We start from the raw sequence: 22,422 nt of genomic DNA, 5'->3' as shown, positions 1-22,422 counted from the left end.
ATTGGTTATTTTCGATATAGGGTCTTATGAACTGTTTGCTGGTTTTGAGCCACGACCCTCCTGATCTCTGCCTCCTGAGTAGCTAGGATTATAGGCGTGAGCCACCAGTGCCAGGCTTCCTTCACTCTTTTCTACCTATAAAATCAACATCCTCTGCTCAGCTTCTCAGAACATGCATCCCATTTTATAGAATGTAGAGTTGCCTGATACTAAATTTATTGTACATTCGTCTTTTGACATTTCTCAAAATCCAAAGTTCGTTCATTCTAGGCTCTAAGCTGAAAGCAGAAAGCATTTCTTTCAAACTCCCTGAAGAGTTTGGCAAGTTATGGGAGCTCAATAAATGCTTGTTGCAAGAATGAACAGCTCCAGCCAGGCATGGTGGTGCATGCCTGCCTAGACTACTTAGCAAGACCCTATCTCAAAAAGAGAGAGAGAGAGAGAGAGACTCCATTTCCTAGTAGAACTGGAGTCAGGGAGAAGGGCCTTGACTTCTCTTGGCTTCCCTTGCCTTTTCAGTTCCCTACCTTTCTGTGCCTTGGGGAGAACATCTGGATGCTGGAGGGGTCTCAGAAGAGAGGCCACAAAACTCCAAGTCAATCCTCTGAGCACCGTGTGCTCAGATTGCTGACTAATGAAGTGAGATAAAGCACAACCCAACCATCCCTTGGGTCCCCTGCCACATATCCAAACATTGCCAGAGGTCATGAACAACAACCAACAAACATTGACCCTGTTGGATGGCCAGTCAGTCATTCAGTAAATATTTATTGGTCACACATTTTGTACCAAATACAGCACTTGGCACTGCAGACATCCAAGGTAAGTAAGACACAAATGACCCTCAGGAACAGATAAGGGAATTTGGAGGAAGAGGTGGAGCTCACTAAATGACTATGTCAGGCGTCTCGTCTCCCTACAAGCATTACATCATGGCTGGTAGATCGCTACAGGCTGCAAGAGAAGGCCTATCCTTCTCTGAGCAAACCAAATTTTCAATTTAAACTTTATTATCATTACATTTTAATGGGTCTCCATCAATTTCCCTGGCCTAAAACATGTAGACATGGAGTGATAAGCCAGAGGAAGGCCTGGGCTGGATGGATACCCAACTCAGAGTGATATTGTAACAATCCTGGCCATAAGGCTAGAGGCAACAAGCTATAGGGTCAAGATGACCACCTGGAGATAAGCATCTACTCCAGTGAGCAGTCATCAGGCAGCTAACAGCATAAAGAGAAGATAAGATGTTCAAGTGACAGTCCTGCTTGGTGACCAGGCCTAACTCCTCAACCTCTAGGTAGGAGAAATAGTCGGAGCCCGGTACACTGAACCTTTGTCCTAACCACTGCCCTACACCTGGGTAAAGTGGCCCAAGAAAAAGTCACTCTGACATCTCTCTCTCTCTCTCTCTCTCTCCCTCTCTGTGCCTGTGATCAAACACAGGGCCTCACACATACTAAGCACACACTCTGCCACAGAGCTGTACCCCCACCCCCTTGGCCTTGATCTCCTCATGAAAGTCATCTGTGTGTGACAGAAGCACAAAGTCCCTCCCATGGAGCCTGCAGATATTGCCACCCACCACAACCTTGGAAGACAAGCCTTCAGCAAAGAGATGTACCAGAGTGACAGGTATCAGGTTGAATGAGACAAAGTGCTGGGTCATTTTTTCCCTATTCAGAAATTTTATACAGTTCCATTTAATATATTAATAGCTAACTCTTCTACAGCACATTCTATGTGCCAGGCAGGGCACACACACTTGCTTCATCTACATAGCATCCTGAGGAGTGAGGACAGTGATTATCCCTGTTTTACAGAGAGGACTGAGGAATGGACTGCTAGTAAATGTCAAGGATTCAAATGCAGGCAACCGGAACCCAGAATCCATGATTCCAGCCCCTCCCTGACCTGCCTCTGCCGGAAGTGTGTACAGAATTCAAGGGGAGCCCAGAGGAAGAGCCAAGGTGATCTGAGAAGGTGTCCAGAGGGAGTCAGGCAGGGGAGCCTGTGCCTTCTGATTCTGCAGATCAACCAGAGGGTTCTATCTTCTTTCAGATCAGTCAATTCACCACCAGGTCATTTTACTCGTTATATAGTGGTCCCTCCCCTGCAGACAGGGCTCCAGACCCCACCCAAACCCACATTAGGTTGCAAAATGCACGAGTAAAGGGACCAAGAACAAATGAACCAAAATGGCACAAACGTTGTTGATTTATACAGAGAAAGAAAAGTGCTCACCTCCTGCTCAGGTGTGTGGGCTTGAATGAGGACTTTGAGCTTTCACATACATTTCCTGGTACCCTCGTCACACAAACGCCATGTGGAAAATCTCATCTCAGTTTTACAGGAGAGGTGACCGAAACCAACTGTCCCCAAATTCTGCATGTGTGGCAGGATCAGGATTGTGACTATTCTTTCTCCTCTTCCACTTCTGCCCTCCAAGCTGTTGAGTACTTTCTACACTCAGAAGGGAAATTAACTTAACACGATGCAATGCGAATGCAAAGAGCTGCCCAGAGTCAGAGGAGCGGGAAGGTCTTTGGAAGTAACAGCTTCTGGCTGTGGTCTCCTGACCCACCCATCTCCGCCATGCAGCCATCCACCTGCCAACAGCAAAATACACTGAATTTGATGGTCAGGGTGTGCGTACCGAGGGTCACTGCTAGAGAAACTGCAGGTTGTCATTTTCCACTCTGGCACCTTTTTCAATGTTCCTTATCAGTCTCCCAAGTCACAGCCATTACAACACTACATCGTGATGGGCATATTACAATTTCCTAGATTACATCTTATCAGACATTAGTTACATTTTAGGGTGGTTGCTTCCTGGCACTTTAATTTCATAAGTAAGCTATCTCCGGATCACAGAGGAAGATGCTTTACAGCTCCTTCCCTCCTTCCCTGAGCATCCTTTCCAGAAGCATTTTCTTCCACAAGCCTGGGTTTCAGGGTATTATCTGCTGACTCCTCGGGCTTCCATCCATTAACTATAATAAGCAATGATAACGTTCTTTACCTCAATTATTTTATTTTTCTACTGTTTGTGTTTGGCAAGAGAGGAACCACAGGCAGAATCTGAGTGTGTCAAATCGTAGTCCAGATAGCAAAGCGCCCTTTTTCAAGAGAAGGTGAAAGCCCCTAAGGAATTTTTCTTCTTAGTCTGATTAGTTTTAAGCACTGGGATTAGGACTACAACCCTGAGCAATATTACCATATAATCCTCAAGGTTAACAGGGGTAAGAGGAAAAAACAGGTTTTTACAAAACTGACCTACATTTTACTTCCTACCACTGATGAGTCAAAGAAAAACCTCAAATAGAGTCTGTGAACAGTGGATAGGCACTAAAATCAGTGCCTATTAGTCTGTTGTCACTGCCAGATGGCAAGATACAGTCGTTTGAGAAGGAAAGGAGACAGGGACCTAATTTCACTTCCTAAGAAAATCCACTCCTGTGTTGGTAGACTTTCCATTAGTGTAAGAAATATCTGAAGTAAATAAGAGAAAAGGTTTATTTGGGCTCGCAGTTTTGAAGACTTTGATCCATGAAGGATGGGCCCCATTGCTTTGGATCTGTGGCAAGACAGTTCATCACGATGAAGCACCCAGTTCACTTCGTGAGTAGGGCACAAAAGAGAGGAAGAGGAGGAGACTGGGTCCCTCAGCACCCTTTGAGGGGACACCTCAATGACTGAAAGACTTCCCATCTCTTAAAGGTTCCACCATCTCCCAAGAATGCCATGAGTTGGGGACCAAGACTTTAACACATGGCCTTTGGAGGACACTTATCTAAACCACAGCAGTTCTTTACAGGTCATGGCAAACTGTAAAGGAACAGGAACAAAGGGAATGTGGAAGTTGAGATTGTTAAAATGATGTGTTTTAAGGCATGATTGTGTCCAATCTCTTCCCTTGGCCAACAGCTATTTTTACTGGGTGAATGCTTTCTATAGAATGGTCTGTCCAGTCAATAAAGTAGCTGTAGTTAGATTTAATCTGCTATTTAATGTCTCCAAGTGTTGGTGGCTGAATTTGGAAAAAGGGAGTGAATACTTAAAAATTACAAAGCATAGCAAAGTAAATAATGAGACTAGATTAAAAAAAAAAGTTTTCCAAACATATGCAATCTAATCAGGCAAAGTAGGAAGGGACACTTGAGAGGACAAAGTGTAGAGTACGATCAAAAGTCCAGTGGTGACCAGATGTGGTGGCTCACACCTATCATTCTAGCTACTCAGGAGGCTGAGATCAGGACAATCGCAGTTGGAGGCCAGCCTGGGCAAAAAGTTTGCAAGACTCCATCTCAACCAATAGTTGGATGTGGCAGAGTGTGCCTGTCATTCCAGCTATGTGAGAAGCAGAAATAGGAGAAGCAATATCCAGGCAGGCCTGTAAATAAATGTGAGATTCTGTTTGAAATATAATGAAAGCAAAAAGGGTTGGCAGTGTGGCTCAAAAGGTAGAGCTCCTGCTTAGCAAGCACAAGGCCCTGAGTTCAAAGTTCAATGATGCAAAAAACAAACAAACAAAAAAGTCCATTGGTGTCCTGACTCCCCTTCACATCTTCACAATTTTATAAGCATCCATCTCCTCGTTAAAACTCTTGCTACTGGAACTCTCTAGAATGGCTTCGGTTGCCTGCATCAAATTTTGATGAGTACAGGTGTTTCCTCTAGGCCAAATAGTCTAAATTATGAGATGAATAGCGGGCCCAGTCCAGATGGGTCTTTTGAAGGGCTACTTTAATGGAAGGAAGAGGAAAAAAGTGGTTTGGACAGCACGGGTGCCTATGGTGATTTTAGAGGTACAGACACAGCATTAAATAACAATGAAACATGTAATGAAAGAGTTATTCCCCTTCAATTCTGTTCTAATCATTTAGGGAGACTTTCTTAGGTTGGGATTTTGATCCCTCTAATGCTTACTAATCCCCTTTATTTGTAAAGAGAATAGGTGTGGAGCCTTTGATCAGACAATGCTACCTTGCTAGCATGTAAAGACACATTTTATTTTCAACATATTTATTCTTAGACTTACCTTCTCTGTACGGCCAGAGGAAAGGTCCCTTTTTTCTACTTTTTATTTTGAAATCTTTCAGTTGTAAAAAAATGGAGAGCATAGTCCAATAAACATCCACACCCCTGCCAGAGCCAGCCATGGTTTACATTGTTCGGACTCTTCCGTCTCTAATTTCCTTTATTCAACAACTTAAAAGTAACCATAGACATGGTGACACTTCACCCTAAGAATACTTCAACGTGCAATTCCAGAAAACAAGAATATTCTTCTGCAAAACCCACAACACACACAGCAAAAAATTGTAAACGATTTCATTTTATTATTAAAAAAACGGTTTTTGGCAATAATGGAGTTTGAACTCAAGAGCACCTAGGCAGGTGCTCTCCCATTTGACCTACACCCCCAGCTCCCAGAGCAAGGAAAGAGGAAGAGGAGAGAGAAAGAGAGCAAAGAAAAGAAGAAGGAGAAGGAGGGGGGGAGGAGGGAAGGAAGGAGGGAGAAAGGAAAGAGGGAAGGAAGGAAGGAAGGAAGGAAGGAAGGAAGGAAGGAAGGAAGGAAGGAAGGAAGGAAGGAAGGAAAGAAGGAAGGAAGGAAAGAGAGAGAGAGAGAAAGAGAGAGAGAAAGAAAGACTTGTGGTCTCAGCACTCAGGAAGCTGAAGTGGAAGGATCACTTGAGCCCAGGAGCCCAGGAGTTCAGGGTCAGCCTGGACCACATAGCAACATTCCACCTTAAGTTAAAAAAAAAAAAGTGGGTATGTATTACAGCAAGGTTAATGAAAAATTATATTTTCAGTTGGACTATATTGTAACAAAAAGTACAGATAAATGTGCCTGGTACACAACAGAACAGAACAGTGTGCCCATTACTTCTTTCCTATGTCTCCAACCTCAGGTGAGGAGAAGGGGGCAGGAGTTGGAGGAACAAAAGAGGACAGCTATGGGAAATTTACAAGTTAGCAGGCAGTGGAAAGGGGTAGGGCAGGAAAAAGGAGTGACCAAGATGAAGGTAGGCCCAAAACTGTATTATGAAGCACCTTCTTCCCCAAAAGATCAGATTTTATTCAGTTGTCTTGGCAGTATGGGAGCTGGCAGAGGACGGGAGATAATTGCCAATAGCCAATTGTATTTTACAGGGTATTGATTTATCATTCCAATTTACTATACATGTCAAGTGCTGAGAACAAGCCCCGGCACATCCAAAGCACTCAATAAATGTTCGCCATTTTTTTTATTATCATCTCCCTCTTCTCTAGTCCCACTACCCCACCCTGGTTCAGGTCTGTGGCATCACTTGGCTTATGTTAGCACTTCCCAGCTGGTCCCCTGTCCTGGGTGGGGAATTCACAGAACTAAGAACTAAGTTAAGGAGCTCAGGATGAGGTCATCCTAGATTATCTGTATGGGCCCTTTGATGGTTTGGATCTGAAAGGTCCCCAGAAACTCACAAGTTGAAGGTGTGATCCCCAATAAAGCAGCATTCAGAAGCCTTTGGGAGATGGATGGATCATGAGGGGGCTGACCTCACCAATGGATTGCTCCAGTTATGGATTCACAGCTTCATGGACTATGAAGAGGTAGAAACTTTAGCAGGAGGGGACTTGCTGGAGGAGGCAGGTCAGTGGGGCATGTTCCTGTACGTAAATTTTGTCCCCAGCAATGTTCTCTTGCTCCCTCTCTTTGCTTCCAGGCTGCCATAAGTTGAACTGCCTTGCTCTGCCCCATGCTTCTGGTACAATGTACCACTTCCCCTAGGCCCTAAAGCAACCAGGCCAAATGACCATGGGCTGAAACCATGAGCCAAAATAAATCTTTCTTCCTTTAAGTTGATTAACTCAAGTATTTTGTCACAGCAATGAAAAGTTGACTAATAAAAGCCCTCTATCCAATGACCAGTGTCCTTGTAAGAGACAGGGGAGGTGATTTCATAGATAGAGAAAAATGAGTGAAGATGGAGGCAGAGATTGGAGTGGCACAGCCATGGCCAAGGAATAGCTGGAGCCAGCAAAATCTGGGTGAGAGAAGAAAGGATGATAACCTAGAGCCTTCCAGGGAGCACACTTCTGACCTCTAGAACTGTGAAAAAATATGTGTCATTGTTTTAGACCACCAAGGTTACAATCACTAAATAGCAGCACATATTGGACACTAATACACACATAAAAGGCATTTCGTCAATATTTGTAAAGTGAGGGCAAAATAATTGTTTACACAAAGGCCAGCTGTGGTGTGCACATCTATAATCCCAACTACTCAGGAGATGGAAGTAGGAGGATCTTGGTCCAAAGACCACCAGGGCAAAAAGTACAAGACTTTATCTGGAAAATACACCAAAACAAAAGGACTGGAAATGTGTCTCAAGTGATAGAACACTTGCCCAGTAAGTGCAAGTCCCTGAGTTCAAATCCCAATATCACAAAAATTGTTTACATGGCTATGTGTTTAGTTCTACCCCTGATTCAGAAAGAAGTCTAGCTTGTTAAAATACTTTTCTAAAATCTCATTTCTTATAAACAAATTTGAATTCTTCCACCAGAATGGCAAAAGAGTTACTAGGTGAGTTGTTAGCCTCGATTTGAAGAGAAAAAAGTTATGGGCTCTTTCTCACTGTGTCTTGATGGAGACCCGGCGCCCCCCACCTTTACCCCACTTCCTCAAATGTCACACTCCTTGCCTGGACCCAACTACAAGTTGAGTGTTCATAGCTTCAGTCATCAAGAACCACTAACAATGAGACCTGTGACGGACAGAGGCAGGGCTGAGAAGCTAAACACTTCCACCTATTTCTCTTTTATCTGTTCTAAAAGACCCATGTCACTTTCTTCCTGTGAACCAACTCAGTTCTTCAAACCACACACAGATCCTGTCCGAGGACAGCATGACCTAGCCTCACATGTTGTGTGTTTGCTTTTTGTTCTGTTCTAAAAACAGAGCGTGTTTTTCATCAGCTCACGAAGGCAATTGGTCTTGGACTCTCAAGAGCTTCTCACGCAAACCACAGCATAAAGAACTTGAGGTGGGTGGAGGTGGCATGGAGAAGGGGTTATTGAAACCTTATCAACTGCCTAGAGAGTAACGTCTGCCCAAGGTGACAGGAAGCATCAGGCTCCCAAGCCACTCCTCATCCATGTGATGCACATGGTCTACAATGCAGATGGTTCTAGATCCAAGACAGCATCTGCCCTGGGTTCCAGTGTGCGGAAGGAATATGTAGAATGAATCCATGCCTAAGTAGGGCTTGGGTTGGAGACAGAGCTCTGCCTGTGCCTCCTCAGGGTCCTGGAGGCCCCTCTCTCCCCATTTGGTTTTGTTGTTTTGTTTTGCTTTGCTTCACTTCGCTTCGCTTCGCTTTGTTTGAAACAGGTTCTTGCCACATAGCCCAGGCTGGCTTCAAACTATGATCCTCCTGCCTCAGCCTCCCCAGTGCTGGGATTATAAGCATGTGTCACCCCATTTGTTTTGATGTATACACCCCTCTGGGACCCAAAGGTCCTCCATGACTTTAAGCCTGGCTTGCTGTGGCCCCCACTGCCTTCTTCCTGACGCTTCCCCTTCCCAAGCCATTCTCTCCAGGACCTAGTTCTTCTGGGCCTGCACTGTGCCAGTTGCTGATCTGAAGGGGACCTGAGAGGCTTCTGTGGAAGAGAGTGCTGGGAAAACGTCTTTCTAGGTGTGGACTACCAATCTAAGCCTGCTAAACTAGAGAGCAGATAGCTTTAGTCCATTTTTGGTTACTGTTACAAAATAAGTGAGGCTAGATAATTTACAAAGAAAAGAGGTTTCTTTTGGTTCATGGCTCTGAAGTCCAACAGCATGGAGCTGATATCTTTTTGGTCTCTACTAAGGGCCTCATACTACATGACATCATGATAGGAAGGTGGAGAAGAAAAGTGGAAAGGGAAAGAGAAGCATGTGGTGAGACAGAACAAGCTAAGTAGAGTGACCTCTCCTGCACTAAGCCATTTATCCACTGATCCATTAATGCATGAATGACTGGATTAATCCTAAAGGTCCCATTACATCCCACCTCTTCACACCTCACCATGGGGATCAAATTTCAACATGAGTTTTGGTGGGAACATTAAAACCATAGCACCTTCTTACTTAGAGAACAAGCAGGAAGGGTGAGGAGAAAGGGAAGTCCTTGACTCTGGGAGCAACCAGAAATGGAAGAATGAATGCAGCCTGCAGGAACTCAGGGCAACCTGACTGCCCTACAGACAGAGCCAAATCGATAACCATATTTGCTGGTGATGATAATAGCAGGTGAGGTATGGATTCTTCTTTCAAATCATAAATTACATTTTAGTGGTGGCCTTTGATGCTTAAAAATAAGACAAAATTAACATGGGAATTTTGGGCCACTGGCCAGTGTGGGACATATTTTTCAACAGAAAGTCTTTAAAAACTCTGTAAAAAAACACACCAAAGCAAAGCTCTCATCACTGTGCACTTAAAGCTATAATGAGTGAATGACTTTAAAAACGATTTCTCATAATAACTGGGAAACAAATACACTTTCCGATTTGCCACCTTCAAAGGAAATATAACACCAAAGAACTACTACCAGTATTGCAAATCAATTGGAATTACTTGAAAAAGACAGCATTTTATAGACACACCTGATGGAATGTTATGATAGCTCAGAAAAGCGGGTAACCATGTCCAACAGGAGTGTGGTCCAGATCCAGGGTATCAACCTGACCACAGAAATGAGAACTAACCCTCACCTGGTACAGGCTGCTTAGAACCATGTGACAATGGCATCCTGACAGAGTCCCAGATACACTACTGAGTGAGGACTTTCCCTCACATCTATGGGAAGCAAGTCTTTCTGTTGATTGATGGGGACCAAAAAAGTTTCAGGAGAAGGCAGCAGATGGCACCTGGGGCTGTACTAGACACCCTGGCACATAGAGTCTGACCTAGGAAGGTCAGAATGGTAACTGTGTGTGGCCTAATATTTTCTTCCATGAGAACATAATTACATGGTATAAACCAATAAGAAAATAGAAATTAGAACTCAGCCTAGTGCAGTAATGTGAGCCTATAATTCCAACTACTCAGGAGGCTGAGGTAGGAAGATCATGAGTTCAAGGCCAGCCTCGGCTACGTCGTAGTATGACCTTGTCTCAAAAACAGACAAACAAACAAAAAACAGATGCTGGTGGAGTGGCTCAAGTGGTAGAGTGCCTGCCTAGCAAGGGCAAGGCCCTGAGTTCAAACCCCAGTACTGCCAGAGAAAGAATGGGACTCATTTTACATGGTTTGGTTTCTTTGAAACCATGTAAAGGAGCTGTTTCACCAATAGTTTGTCTTACAGACTATCTTTTCAGCAGGTAAAATAGAGTCAAGGCCTGGTGATGTAACTTAGTTGTAGAGTATCTGGGAGAGGCCCAGAGTTGGATCCCTAATACCCACACCCCAAAATATACATATACCGTATATTGACAAATCAGTTGATGTCATAACCCTACTTAACTACTTCAAATCATTATGCTTAATTACCCACAGAAGCTCTGACAATCCTGTCCCTGTACACCTCTTCAGCCCCCACCCTCACCTCCCCCTCACCTTCTGCCAGCCTAGGCCATCCCAGTGTGCATCACCCTCCAGCCCTACTGGATTACGTGCAGACCCTGCATTGCCTCTGGGGGTCATAAAGACTACCTCTAAAACATCCTCCCTTCCCTGCCCCTTGCCCTGACTCATATTTCAGGTCTCAGTGCAAATCCAAGTTAAATGCTCTTTTTGGGGGTATACAGGGCACTCTGTATGTCCCCTTCTGGGGTTTTCTAAATGCCCATGTGTGGAAGGCTTAGTCACCAGCCTATGGCACTATAGGAAGGTGGTAGAAGCTTTAAGAGGTGGGACCTAGTGGAAGGAAGTTAGGTCCTGGGGGGCTATGCCCTCGAAGGAGACATTGGGACCCCAGCCACTTCCTGTCTCTCACTTTTCTCCCTGGCTGCCATGAGTTCCTCACCACGATGGGCTGCCTTGCCAATGGCCCAAAGGCAACAGGGCCAACCGACCATGGACTGAACCCTCCAAAACCATGAGCCAAAATCAACTTTTCCTCCTTTTAAGTTGATTCTCTCAGGTATTTTGTCACAGTGAGCAAACACTGACAAACACCCCCCTCCCATCAAAAAAGTTCTCAAAGTTCTCATCTATTTGTCAGGTGGACTCAGGAGCTTGAGGAAGACAACTTTTGGAGCGAGAGAAGGAAGAAGGAAGTGAAAGATGGAGACGTTAAGAGGCAAAGGACAGGAATGTTCCTGACAGTGAGGCCCTGGTTCTGATGTTCCAAGTGCTACTGCAAGGTACCCCAAAATCTTCACCACAAACCCCCACACCTGCTAGAGAACAGCTTCCACTACTTGCTCCCCAAGGAGCCCCATGACTATGTCCCCTCCTGGACTGGGAGCTCTGGAACACAGTGACAGTGATGGCCCCGTCACATCTGCATGCGAAACAAATGGATGAAGACCAAACATCTAAGTATGCTCGGAAGATGTGGAAAATGAGAGCACTGTTGGGGAAAACGGCCTACAGTGGGAGTCAAAATCCTGTGTAGCAATTTTGGCTCTACCACTAAATAACTGTGACCATAGATAATTTGTTGAACCTCTCTGGGCCTCTATTTGATCCCGGAGAGATCATAACATAACATAAATGGCTGGAACACATTAGAAAGACGCTTTTATTATTTGGCCTGTGTTCCCTGGCATCTGGTGAGAGCTGTCTGCTTCATTGATAGTGCCTTGTTGCTTTGTCTTCATATGTGGGAACAGCAAATGAGCTCCCTCAGGCCTCTTTTATTATAAGGGCACTAATTCCATTCATAAGGGCTCCACCTCCACCCTTAATACCTAGCCATCTCCTGAAGGTGCCATCTCTTACTACATGTCATTACTACTACTACTAATGTACTAATGTGTTACAGGACACAAACATTTAGTCTATAGCCAGTAGTGCTAATACTACATCATGCCATCTTTACAGTTGAAGAAACTCAGGCCTCCAGGGCACAGCTACACACCATGGACCATTAAATGACTGAAACCATCAGTGGCATCTGTATTAGTTTCCTGGAGTTGTCATGCAAACTGTCACTAACTCAACATTTATTCTTATGGTTCAGGAGGCTACTAAGTCTGAAATCAAGGTGACAGCAGGGTTGGTTCCTCCTGGAGGCTTTGATGGAGAATCCAGTCCATGCCTCTCTCCTGACTTCTGGTGGTAGTTAGCCAACCTTCACTTGCACCTGTTCTCTCTCCGGTCTCGCCCTCTGTTCTCCCTTGGCCTTCCTCACGGTCCTTGTCTTCTTTTCTCCAAAGGACACCTTCATTGGATTTAGGGCCCACCCAGTCCAGGGTGATCCTCACTGCAATTACATGTGACCTTTTTCCAAATAAGCTCACATTCACAGGTGCCAAAAGTTAGAACTTAAACATATCATTTGGCAGCCACAATTCAACTACTGCATAACCTAACAACTTCCACTTCAATGTCTTCATGAGTCCTATTTTCACATAATTCCATTTTTCACTATTGGAGGATGGTAATAACTCCATGTTTCAAATTTTAGTCCATATAAAACTCCTCATTCCAATTACATTAAGCATGTTCCCCAGGACTGCATTTGTTCTTAACTTGAGCTCATTTTCCAGATCAGCCTGGTTATGGTCACTGAAAACTCTGTCAGAGGCAGCTAAAGTAACCAGTCACAAGCAACTGAAACAAGAAAAATCAGCCAGGGATGAGAGCTTGGCTCTTGGCCTAATTCTTCCCTGGTCTTAATCTTATCACTGTGGCCTATCAGAGGCCATATATCAGCAGGGCCTCAGCCCACGACATGAATTACGCTGGAGACAAGGGCCAGAAGGACTTGAAAGCCCCACCTCGGAGCCCTGCCTCACACTCCTCCTGACATCTTGGGCCTGCAGATGCTCTTGTAGCTTCATTAGAACTGTTGAAATGCCCTGAAGGTCAGCCACTTGGAAAACTTGGGAAGGACGGTCACATCCACCTGTCAGCCCTTACTGCCCCACCCCCACCTCTCACACAGTATGTGAAATATTTTTATTGTTTGTTTTGGGGGGGCTTTTTTTTTTTTTTTTTGCAATACTGGGGTTAAAGAGCCTACATCTTGAGGCACTCCACCAGCCCTTTTTTGTGATGGTTTTTTCAAGATAGGATCTTGCTAACTGTTTTCCTGGCCTGACTTAGAACCTCAGTCCTCCTGACCTCTGCCTCCTGAGTAGCTAGGATTACAGGTGCACACCACCAGCGCCCAGCAAGTGGAGTTTTTTAAGACAGATCTGGTTTTCCCTCAACTCTTCTGTTGTGTAAATTTGAATGATCTAATTCATTCTCACTTGCCTCATCATTTAAATGGTTATAATTATAGTAATTACCTCTTTTTAGGCCGAGTAATAATATCTGTGATAGTTCGTGTAAGCAGCAAGATGATATACAGATGTCATCATTGTTTTTATTATTATTGTTAAGGTCAGAATATTATTTATAATAGAATACTTATTTATTAAAACAATACTCAAATTTATTATCAGAGGACACTAATTTTCAAAAATATCTTTTTTACAATCAAATCAATGATATACTTTTTTTTTTTTTTGTCTTTTGAGACAAGGTCTCACTATGTAGCTCATGCTGACCTAGAACTCACCATGTAGCCCAGACTGGCCTCAAACTCACTACCACCTTGCTTCAGCCTCCCAAGTGCTGGGATTTCAGGGTTATACAACCATACCCTATTAATGATAGCATTTTATCAATATTAAATTTACCATCAATTAGGTTTTGCTTAAAACGTTGGAGTTGGATTCTATTTCTCTTAACAAAATCATATGAATCAGATGAGATCCGATTAGATAGCATTAAGTATTTCATTTTGTGCTTAAAGAATTAGTTTTTCATGCTATCTCATAGGGTACACCAAACGTGTGCCAGCAAGAGGCTGAGAACACGCAGATGACTGGGGTATAGCCCCTGTGTCCTACAAGATAAGCCAGTGGGAAAGAGTTGGGAGAAGGGTAGGTGAGTTAGCAAGCAATTCCCTGGGGAGAGGGAAAAGAAAGGACGCTGAGGGTGGAAAGTATGGAAGTACCTCATACATACCAATGAAAAACCGTAGTGAATCCCACCAAACACTGTTTTTTTGATTTTTGCTTTTTGGGGTTTTTTGGTGGAACTGGGGTTTGAAATCAGGGCTTCCTGCTTGCAAGGCAGGTGCTCTACCACATCAGCCTCACCTCCAGTCTATTTTGCTCTGGTTATTTTGGAGATAAGGTCTCATGAAATATTTGCCCTGGCCAGCCTCAAACCATGGTTCTCCTGATTTCAGCCTCCCAAGTAGCTAGGATTACAGGAATGAGCCACTGGTGCCCCCACTCCACCAAAAAGTGTTTGAAAAAAGAGGGAGAGAGGGAGAATGCAAATAGAATGGAGGGGGTAAACTTGTTCAAGGTACACTGTGTGCACATAGGGAATCCCCTGGTATTATTAGCATATATTGATTCTAAAAAATAATTTTGACAATAAAAATAAATAAGCAATTGCGAAAAAGTTAAGTCACAGACACTGACACCTGTGACACAAGGGTACCAAGGAAGGACAATTGTTCAGTTCTGGTGGGGAGATAAGTTCAAGAAACTCTTCATGGGGGAAAATGACATCAAGTCTTAGAAAATGTGAGTGGGACAATATTCACCCACTTCCATGGGTTTTTTTTTTTTCTTTTTTGGGGGGGAGGGGCAGTACTGGGTTTGAACTCAGGACCTCACACTTGCTAGGCAGGTGGTCTACTACTTGAGCTACACCCCCAGCCCTCTATTTCCCTACTTCTAATGCCCATGATGATGAGGCTAGTTCTAGGATTTACCACAATGTTCTTGAACAGGACTCAAAACTCTGGATTCAGCTTTCAAATCCAAGTTTTCCTAAATAGCAATCCTACTGCCAGAGGGCCTAGCAGTCTGAGCTGCAGCCAGACTGTAACAGAATGGACAGAGAAAGATTAATTAAGGCAGCCAGGTTGGAAAGGACACACGAGTCTGACACACCAGCATGACAAATGTGTGCGCACCCAGCCCTAATTAGCAATAAAAAAATACTTATCTTCGAAATACACAAAGCACATATTTTCAGTGACAACTCACTCTACTCTTAATCTCCACATAAACATGGAGGTCAAAGAATGCATGGGTCAAATTGGTGTTTTCATTCCCTGTCTCACAGTGGCCCTTACCAACCAGCCGGCCAGTGATGGGAAGATAGCTGCGCCAGGCCCCTGGAGGGGAAAGGCGATGTGCTGGCAGGCAAATGAACCCCGAGGACCACCTCTCCATTCATAAAGCTACCTGTAAATGTGCCAAGAATTCAAAAGCAAACTGGTATTTATATACTTATTTCTAAGCATTTTTTCCTTTTTGGTTTTAAGGTGGAATGGCTTGTTCAGTTCCCCTTTTGGAGATCAAAGAGTTCCTACTCAGTGTGAGTTGAACCAAACAGGCCTGTTTCTCAGTAAAGAACTGAGAGAGTACCATCTCTCAGTCTAGCCAATCATTTAGCTACTTAATTAATCATTTGGGGATTCCTCAGGCCATGAACACTGTGAGGAACTGGGTTGGTTCTTCCTCAGAGAGAACTTTCCTTACCACCTTATAGCAAGCCATAGCTTCCCCCATCTAACCCCCTCACACACACACACACACACCACACACACACACACACACTGCCTCTGGTTCTGCTTTATTTTTCTTCATAGCATTTATTGTTTCCTAACTATTTCTTTCTTCTCCACTACTATGAAAGCTCCCTATAATGGAGACTTTGAGGACTTGCTTTAATTTTGTCAACCCAGCACTAAAATAATGCCTGGCACATGGTCAGCACTCAATAAATACTTGAAATAAGAATGAGTGTCCCTTATCAAAAAAAAGAGTGAATGAGTGAGTGAACAAAGTTCAATGACTCACTGAAGAACGAAACATGTGTGGGCTCCCTGGGATCAGAGTCTGTTTGCAGGGTGGTGTGAACACAAGAGAAACTGGTTAAGGGTGGTCTGGGGGCAGAACCCTCATTGTTGAGGACTAAGTGCCCACAATGGTGGGCTTTCTTAAGGAAGTGGTCAGGGACGATCCATCCCTATTGTAGAAGGAGGTAATACCCCATGGATTAAGCTTCAGATAAACACAAGAAAAGGTACATTAGGTTTGAGGCTGTCAGAGAGACTTGGAGGAGGATGTCCTACACATCTGGAGGAGGGTAGGGATGACTCAGCAAGTCTTGTCAGGACAAGACCTTCCACTTTCCGCCCACAGATGCTTAGGTTGGTTGGGGAGTTCTTGCTAAATCCCACAACCTGTGTCTGCAGTTTGATTACTCTTCTCTTTCTCTCCACTCCTCTCTGCTGCCCTCCTCTCTATACCACCATGTGCATTATTCTGGGAAAGTTGTGAGTCGCAAATATTTATTCCTGGAAGTCAAACTTTGTGAATTCCCAAGACCAACCTCATTTCCCCTTTCCTTCCCTGTAGTCCCTGGTCTCTGTTGGCCATTGAGCATGGATTCCAGGAGTGAAATATATGCTTTAGGGCAAGCCAATCATCTTACCCTTCTCCCAGGCCAGAGACTGGATCAGGCCAATGAGCTTCAAGGAAACATCAGTGAGGCCTTCTGGGAAGGAAGTTTCCTAATTCCTTCATTGACCCCTTTGTCAACAGATAGGATTAGGGAGACCTGTAGCCCAGGAGTTGCATGCAGGCAGTGATCTTGTGAGTCTGACTTGAGCTGGCTGTGGGATGAATCAGAAACACAGAAGGCAGGGAGGGAACAACGAAATAAACAGGATCTTTGGTGACATCATGGAGCTGTCGGAAGCCTGCCCCAGCCCTGGGTTTTTCAGTAGATGCAAGCCAGTATCTTACACTTATTAGTTAAATCACTATGGATGTTATCGAAATTGAGAACTGCCTAACTGATACATGGCTTCTGATTCTTTTTCACAACTAAAGGTGAATTGGAGGAGTTTGTCTTAGTAAGTGAACCCAGGGGGAGGAAAATTTTGTTTCATTTTCTCAGACTTTATTATGGATAAACTATTTTAATTTTATTACTCGCTTGGAATGAAATCTTGTATACTTGCATATTTTCGAATCAGAAAAAGATCCAGAGAGTTGAAACTGAAATACTGTACTCATAAACTGGCAATCAGATTCTTAGGTCAAAATATTCTTCAGCATTCACTTCAGCAAACAATATATCTTCTAAAGGATACAATATATCCTTCAGAAAATGATTATATATATAAAGAGATTGAAAGTGCCCAGTGAGGAAACAAAATATTTTTCTACTCCATTTTTTTTTTGGCAAGGGAGAAGGAATCCAACCCAGGGTCTCATACGTGCTAGGCAAGCAGTCTGCCACTGGGCCCCAGCCCTGTTACAAGCATGTTGAAAGGGAAAAAAATTGATAGTTCATTTGAAGTGAATGTAAAAAAAAAAAAACCAGAGGCTGATTAGGCAGGCTGGGATCAGATACCTTGAAAGCAGAATAGGGATGGGCCAGAGTGGATCTCCCAGCCACCAGGCCCTCTGTGACAATTCCACCCTGTCCTAATGTGTCCTGGAAGATCCTGTGACATGGCATGATAGTGGCAGAATCTAACTAAGCACACAGATTTTACTCTTAGTCCAGCACCTTTTCCATCACACCAAGTTCAATTTCATTCTAATCCTTCTAAGTTCCCTAAAACTCACAGGGTACAAAATACCCTCTTCCTACTTCAAAGAGGTTGATTATCCAGGGGAAGGGAAGATGAACTGCCTGTAAAATTCCTCTATCCGCAGAGCACGTAAATATTTCTTTTTTTTTCCAGTACTGGGGTTTGAACTCAGGGCCTATAACTTGTGCCACTCCACCAGCCCCTCCTTCCCCTCCCCACCCTTTTTGTGATTTTTTTTTTTTTTTTTTTTTGAGCTAGGGTTTCTCCAGCTATTTGCCCAGGCTGGATTCAAACTGTGATCCTCCTGATCTCTGCCTCCTAGGTAGCTAGGATTACAGGCATGAGCCACCGGTGCCCAGCTAAATGTCTATACATAAGGGCAACTGGTCCACTTGTTTAGTAAGTATTGAACCATTTCTTCCCCTTCTAATCATGACAAGTGACCGACTGATGAAGAGGGACTCCTCTCTCTCTCTCTCTCTCTCTCTCTCTCTCTCTCTCTCTCTCTCTCTCTCTCAAGCATGCACAAACACCAACTGTCACTCACCCTCCTAAAGAGCCAGATCACTTAGGACAGGCATGCAAAAAGTTGGCTCAAAACAGACCCTGTTCTGAAGAATCCAAAGGAACACTCAGCAGGAGAAGGTGATCCAGCTGCAGGCAAAGCAGGTTCAGGAACAAACATGCTGATTTCTCCAGCACTCCCTCTTTTTTCAGCTGTGCTCCCCTTGCTGACTTTTCAGCCAGAGTCAGCCCTGTTCCCTGCAATAATGTGGGAGAACAGGTCATCTCATTTCCCTGTCCTGGGCCCTTTTCCTCAACTGGTGTGACATTGTTCTGATCTCCTCACTGCTCCCAACATATGGTGTTGCTTGGCATTTCCCCGCCTCCCCCGTTCTTTCAGCTTTCATGCCCTGCTTTCTGGAAAGGACCTAATTTGTTCAATCCACTGAGCTGCAAATGGCAAATCAGGAAAGTGCCAGTGCCAGGCGTCCTCCCTATCATGTCACCCATCATTTCTTCATGTTGGAGGAATGGGGGTGGCAGGGAATGCAATCACCAATCTCAACACAAGATTACGACAGGAACCATGCAAGTCTCCTAACACATTCATTTCCACCAGGGAGACTCATTCCCAAGCCCCAGAGGCATTTGGATCTTCACAGTCACTCTGGTGACAGGAAGTCTCCCTGCACTAAGCACCCTCTATGCTGTCTCAGGTCATACCTTATGAACCCTAAGGATAATACAATACCAAAGTCACAGGCTCGTGTGCGGATTAACTGAGATAATGCATAGAAAGAGAAACTAGAATGTTCTAAGGCAGGCTGCCCAAAGCCATGTTCGTCATTCTACCCCCTCCCCCACCTGGGTAGTTCTCCCGGGTTACTCCAGCTCTGCGGAGAATGGCAGCCCCATCTCTCCAGGCACCTCAGCTCCCCTGTGCTCTTGCTCTCCCTCTCTCCTTAGCGGTACCCACTGATACTGTTAATAATAGTGGTAACGACACAGCTGTACACGGTTCAGGCACTGCCCTGGCCCAACCAGGAACGGAACCCGAGCTCCACCACTTAGAAATGGCATGAGTTCTGGGTCTGTCTCCCATAAAATCAGAATAAAAATACATGGTGCTTTGCCTAACTTCAGGGCCATGTTCTGGGAAATGTGTCCTTAGGCGATTTCGTCATTGCTCAAATATCACAGGGCATACTTACACAGATTAAGAAATCTGTGATGTCACGAGGTGATATAATCTCATGGGACTGCCATTGTATATTCCATGACTGACTGAAAAGTCCAGTGCAGCGCGTGACAATGATGCCTACCTTATAAGATGTCACAGAGACTCAACATGTCAAGGATTCGCTGTGCTAAGCCCCGTATCTGGCATACAATTGCTCAAAAAATTTAATTGCTAACATTTTCCCCAATCCTCATGAGAACCCTGTGGAGTAATTACTATCATTCTCATGTTACAGATGAAGCAAGTGAAGAGGGGCCAGGGAAGTCCAATGACTCTTCTTAGCCTATAAGAGATGGAATGGGATTTTAAATCCAGCTGGCCTGATTCTTAAACCCCAATCCAGGACCAGCTACATCATTTGTGGGATCCCGTGCAAAATGAAAATCTGGAAGGCTCTTGTTTTAAAATGATCAAGATTTTCAAAACACCATAGTAGAGCATTAAACCAAGCCTATAATTATTTTATGTCACTTAAGAATGAGAAAACAAACCCATTGGAAGGCTCTGCCTCAACCTTCTGATCAGCCTGGTGCTGTGGATCCAATCTTCCAGAAGATTCCATCCCTTCATTTCACTCCCACTGCTCTGGTGCAGCTCCCACTGATCACATCTTCCGACTGCATCAGCTTCTTCAACTGGTCTTTCCAGGTCTTTGTCCCCCACCCGCACCCTGCCTGCTTATCAGAATCATCTTCCCAGAAAGCAGCTGTAATTACACCCTTTTCCAATGTAGAAATCCTGCTTAAGAAAATAAAGCCAAGGCCCTTAGGGTGGCATTCAAGGCCCTTAGGTGACAATATCACTGTTGATAGTCTTGTCCTGTCAACATTCTCCAGAGCTGCCACAGCAGGTTACTGCCACTCTGTATGCTACTCCCCCCACCCCACTGGTGTACTGGCCCACTGTACAGTTTCGCTGCCCTGTTTCATCTTGGGGAGAACTCCTCTTCCTCATCTTACTTCCTCTGAAAGACCTGCTCACATGCTATTACATGACTCCCCCTCGGAATCAATGTCTCCCCACTCAGAGCTCTGTTTAGATGACTTTATAGAAGCGATTATAGTCTAGTTTGCTTAGGGTTGGTATGTGTCCAGGTTTCGGGATGAAGCTGGCTTGGATTCAAATCTCAGCCTAAGCCTTTCTGACTGGGTGAATTCAACAAGTTATTCCATGGCTCTGAACAGGACTAGTGAGGCTACGAAAAGGCAGTGTGAGCAGAGTATCCTCTGTGCTAATGGGTATGCCATTGGTTTGGCTTGAAAGGATCCCTCCAAAAATTCATTCGTTAGAAACTGATTCCCCAAATTATATTGATGGTGTTGGCGGTGGGGCCTTGTGGAAGTAACTAGAGCTAGATGAGGTCCTGGGGTAGGGCCCCATGATGGCATTCATGGCCTGAGGCCCATGGTGGCACACTTGCTGTGTCTCCCCATGGAGATGGTGCCCTCCATCGTGTCATGAGGCAGCAGGAAGACCCTTGCCAGATCCAGTGCCATGCTTGTGGACTTCCCATTCTGTAGAACCAAAGCAAAGGAACTTTTTTTTTTTTTTGTAGTGCTGAAGATTTGATCCAGAGCCTCAAATATACATAAAATAAACATAATTTTCCATTCTTTATAAATTATTGTCTTGGTAATAATAATAATTTTTTATAGCAATAAAAAAGGGACAAGACAAGCATAAGAATGTTTTCTTCCCTTGCCCTTAGCAATTCTTCATTCGTGCCCCACAGGCCTGAGCCACAGTAGCCATCCACTACCAATTTACCAAGTTCACATACCTTTGAGTTTTTGAACAGCCAGTCCCACTTCTGTGTCTACTTAACACTTTAAATGCCCATACCAGCAAACCCCTAGCAGGTTCCCTGTTCTAAATAAAATCTTAAAAAAAAAAAAAAAAGGTGTAAAGTGAGAGAGTTTATTGAGATAGAAGAGTGTAAAAGTGGGAGGTAGAGACCCCAGAATTGAGGGGGTCCTAAGAAAGGATACCACAAATCTTTTTTTTTTTTAATGCAATTCTAGGACTTGAACTCAGGACCTCATGCCTGATAGGCAGGTGCTCTACCATTTGAGCCATGCCCCCAACCCTAAATAAAATCTTTACTCACATTAACTCACAGTTACTCTTGGTTTTGAACATAGGGGCCAACCATGGGGAATACAACACATACCCTGAGAAGTGCGTGTGTGCGCGCGGTGCACGTGATGCTGGGGATCAAACCCAGGGCCTCACCCAGGCTAGCACGTGCTCTACCACTGAGTTACACCTGCCCCTCCCTGAGAACATTTAAGTAATCAGAAATCATACTTTAGAGCCATTCTGCTTTTGGTTACCCAAATTGAAAAGTTAGTTAGTCCCACACAAGTTTCTGTGTCTCTTTCCAACCTAAATTACACTAGTGCTAAACATGAGGAGGCAGAAAACCTTGTTTGGTTTTTGAGCAGACTGGGCAGCTCGCTGACACAGAGAGCCTTTATTTCCTGGGTAATGGCCACAGCTCCTCCCAGCCGGGGAAGGGTGCCAGTGGGGGAAGACATTCCCCGAAGGCAAAGCCTCAGGGTGCTATTTTGAATAAGGCTTCTAGAAGTTGTCTGTGGTCCTGAGATCACTGGAGGTTTCTGCTTATTCTGAAAGACGACCTAACCTAGGATCTTGCCAGGTATCTGTGGCCAACTTCCCCTACAGTGCTTCTCCACCCAGAACCAGGAAGGGGACACTGGTGGTTAGGCAGCTGCAGAAAAGCCAACTTTAAGACTCTTAATTACTAGTTTAAATAACAGGGTACAACTGGCTTTGGTTACATGATATATTTTATTGGGCTTGTTCATACACATGACTAACAGAAGCTAAGCTTTCTGCGCCTAACAGTTTACCTATCTGAGGCCCTGTGATCTGGAGTTGCTGCAG

This window comes from Castor canadensis, chromosome 8 (assembly GCF_047511655.1).
Source record: "Castor canadensis chromosome 8, mCasCan1.hap1v2, whole genome shotgun sequence".
Classification (NCBI taxonomy): domain Eukaryota; kingdom Metazoa; phylum Chordata; class Mammalia; order Rodentia; family Castoridae; genus Castor; species Castor canadensis.
The sequence above is the reverse complement of the archived record's forward strand: the minus strand, read 5'-3'. Positions refer to the sequence as shown.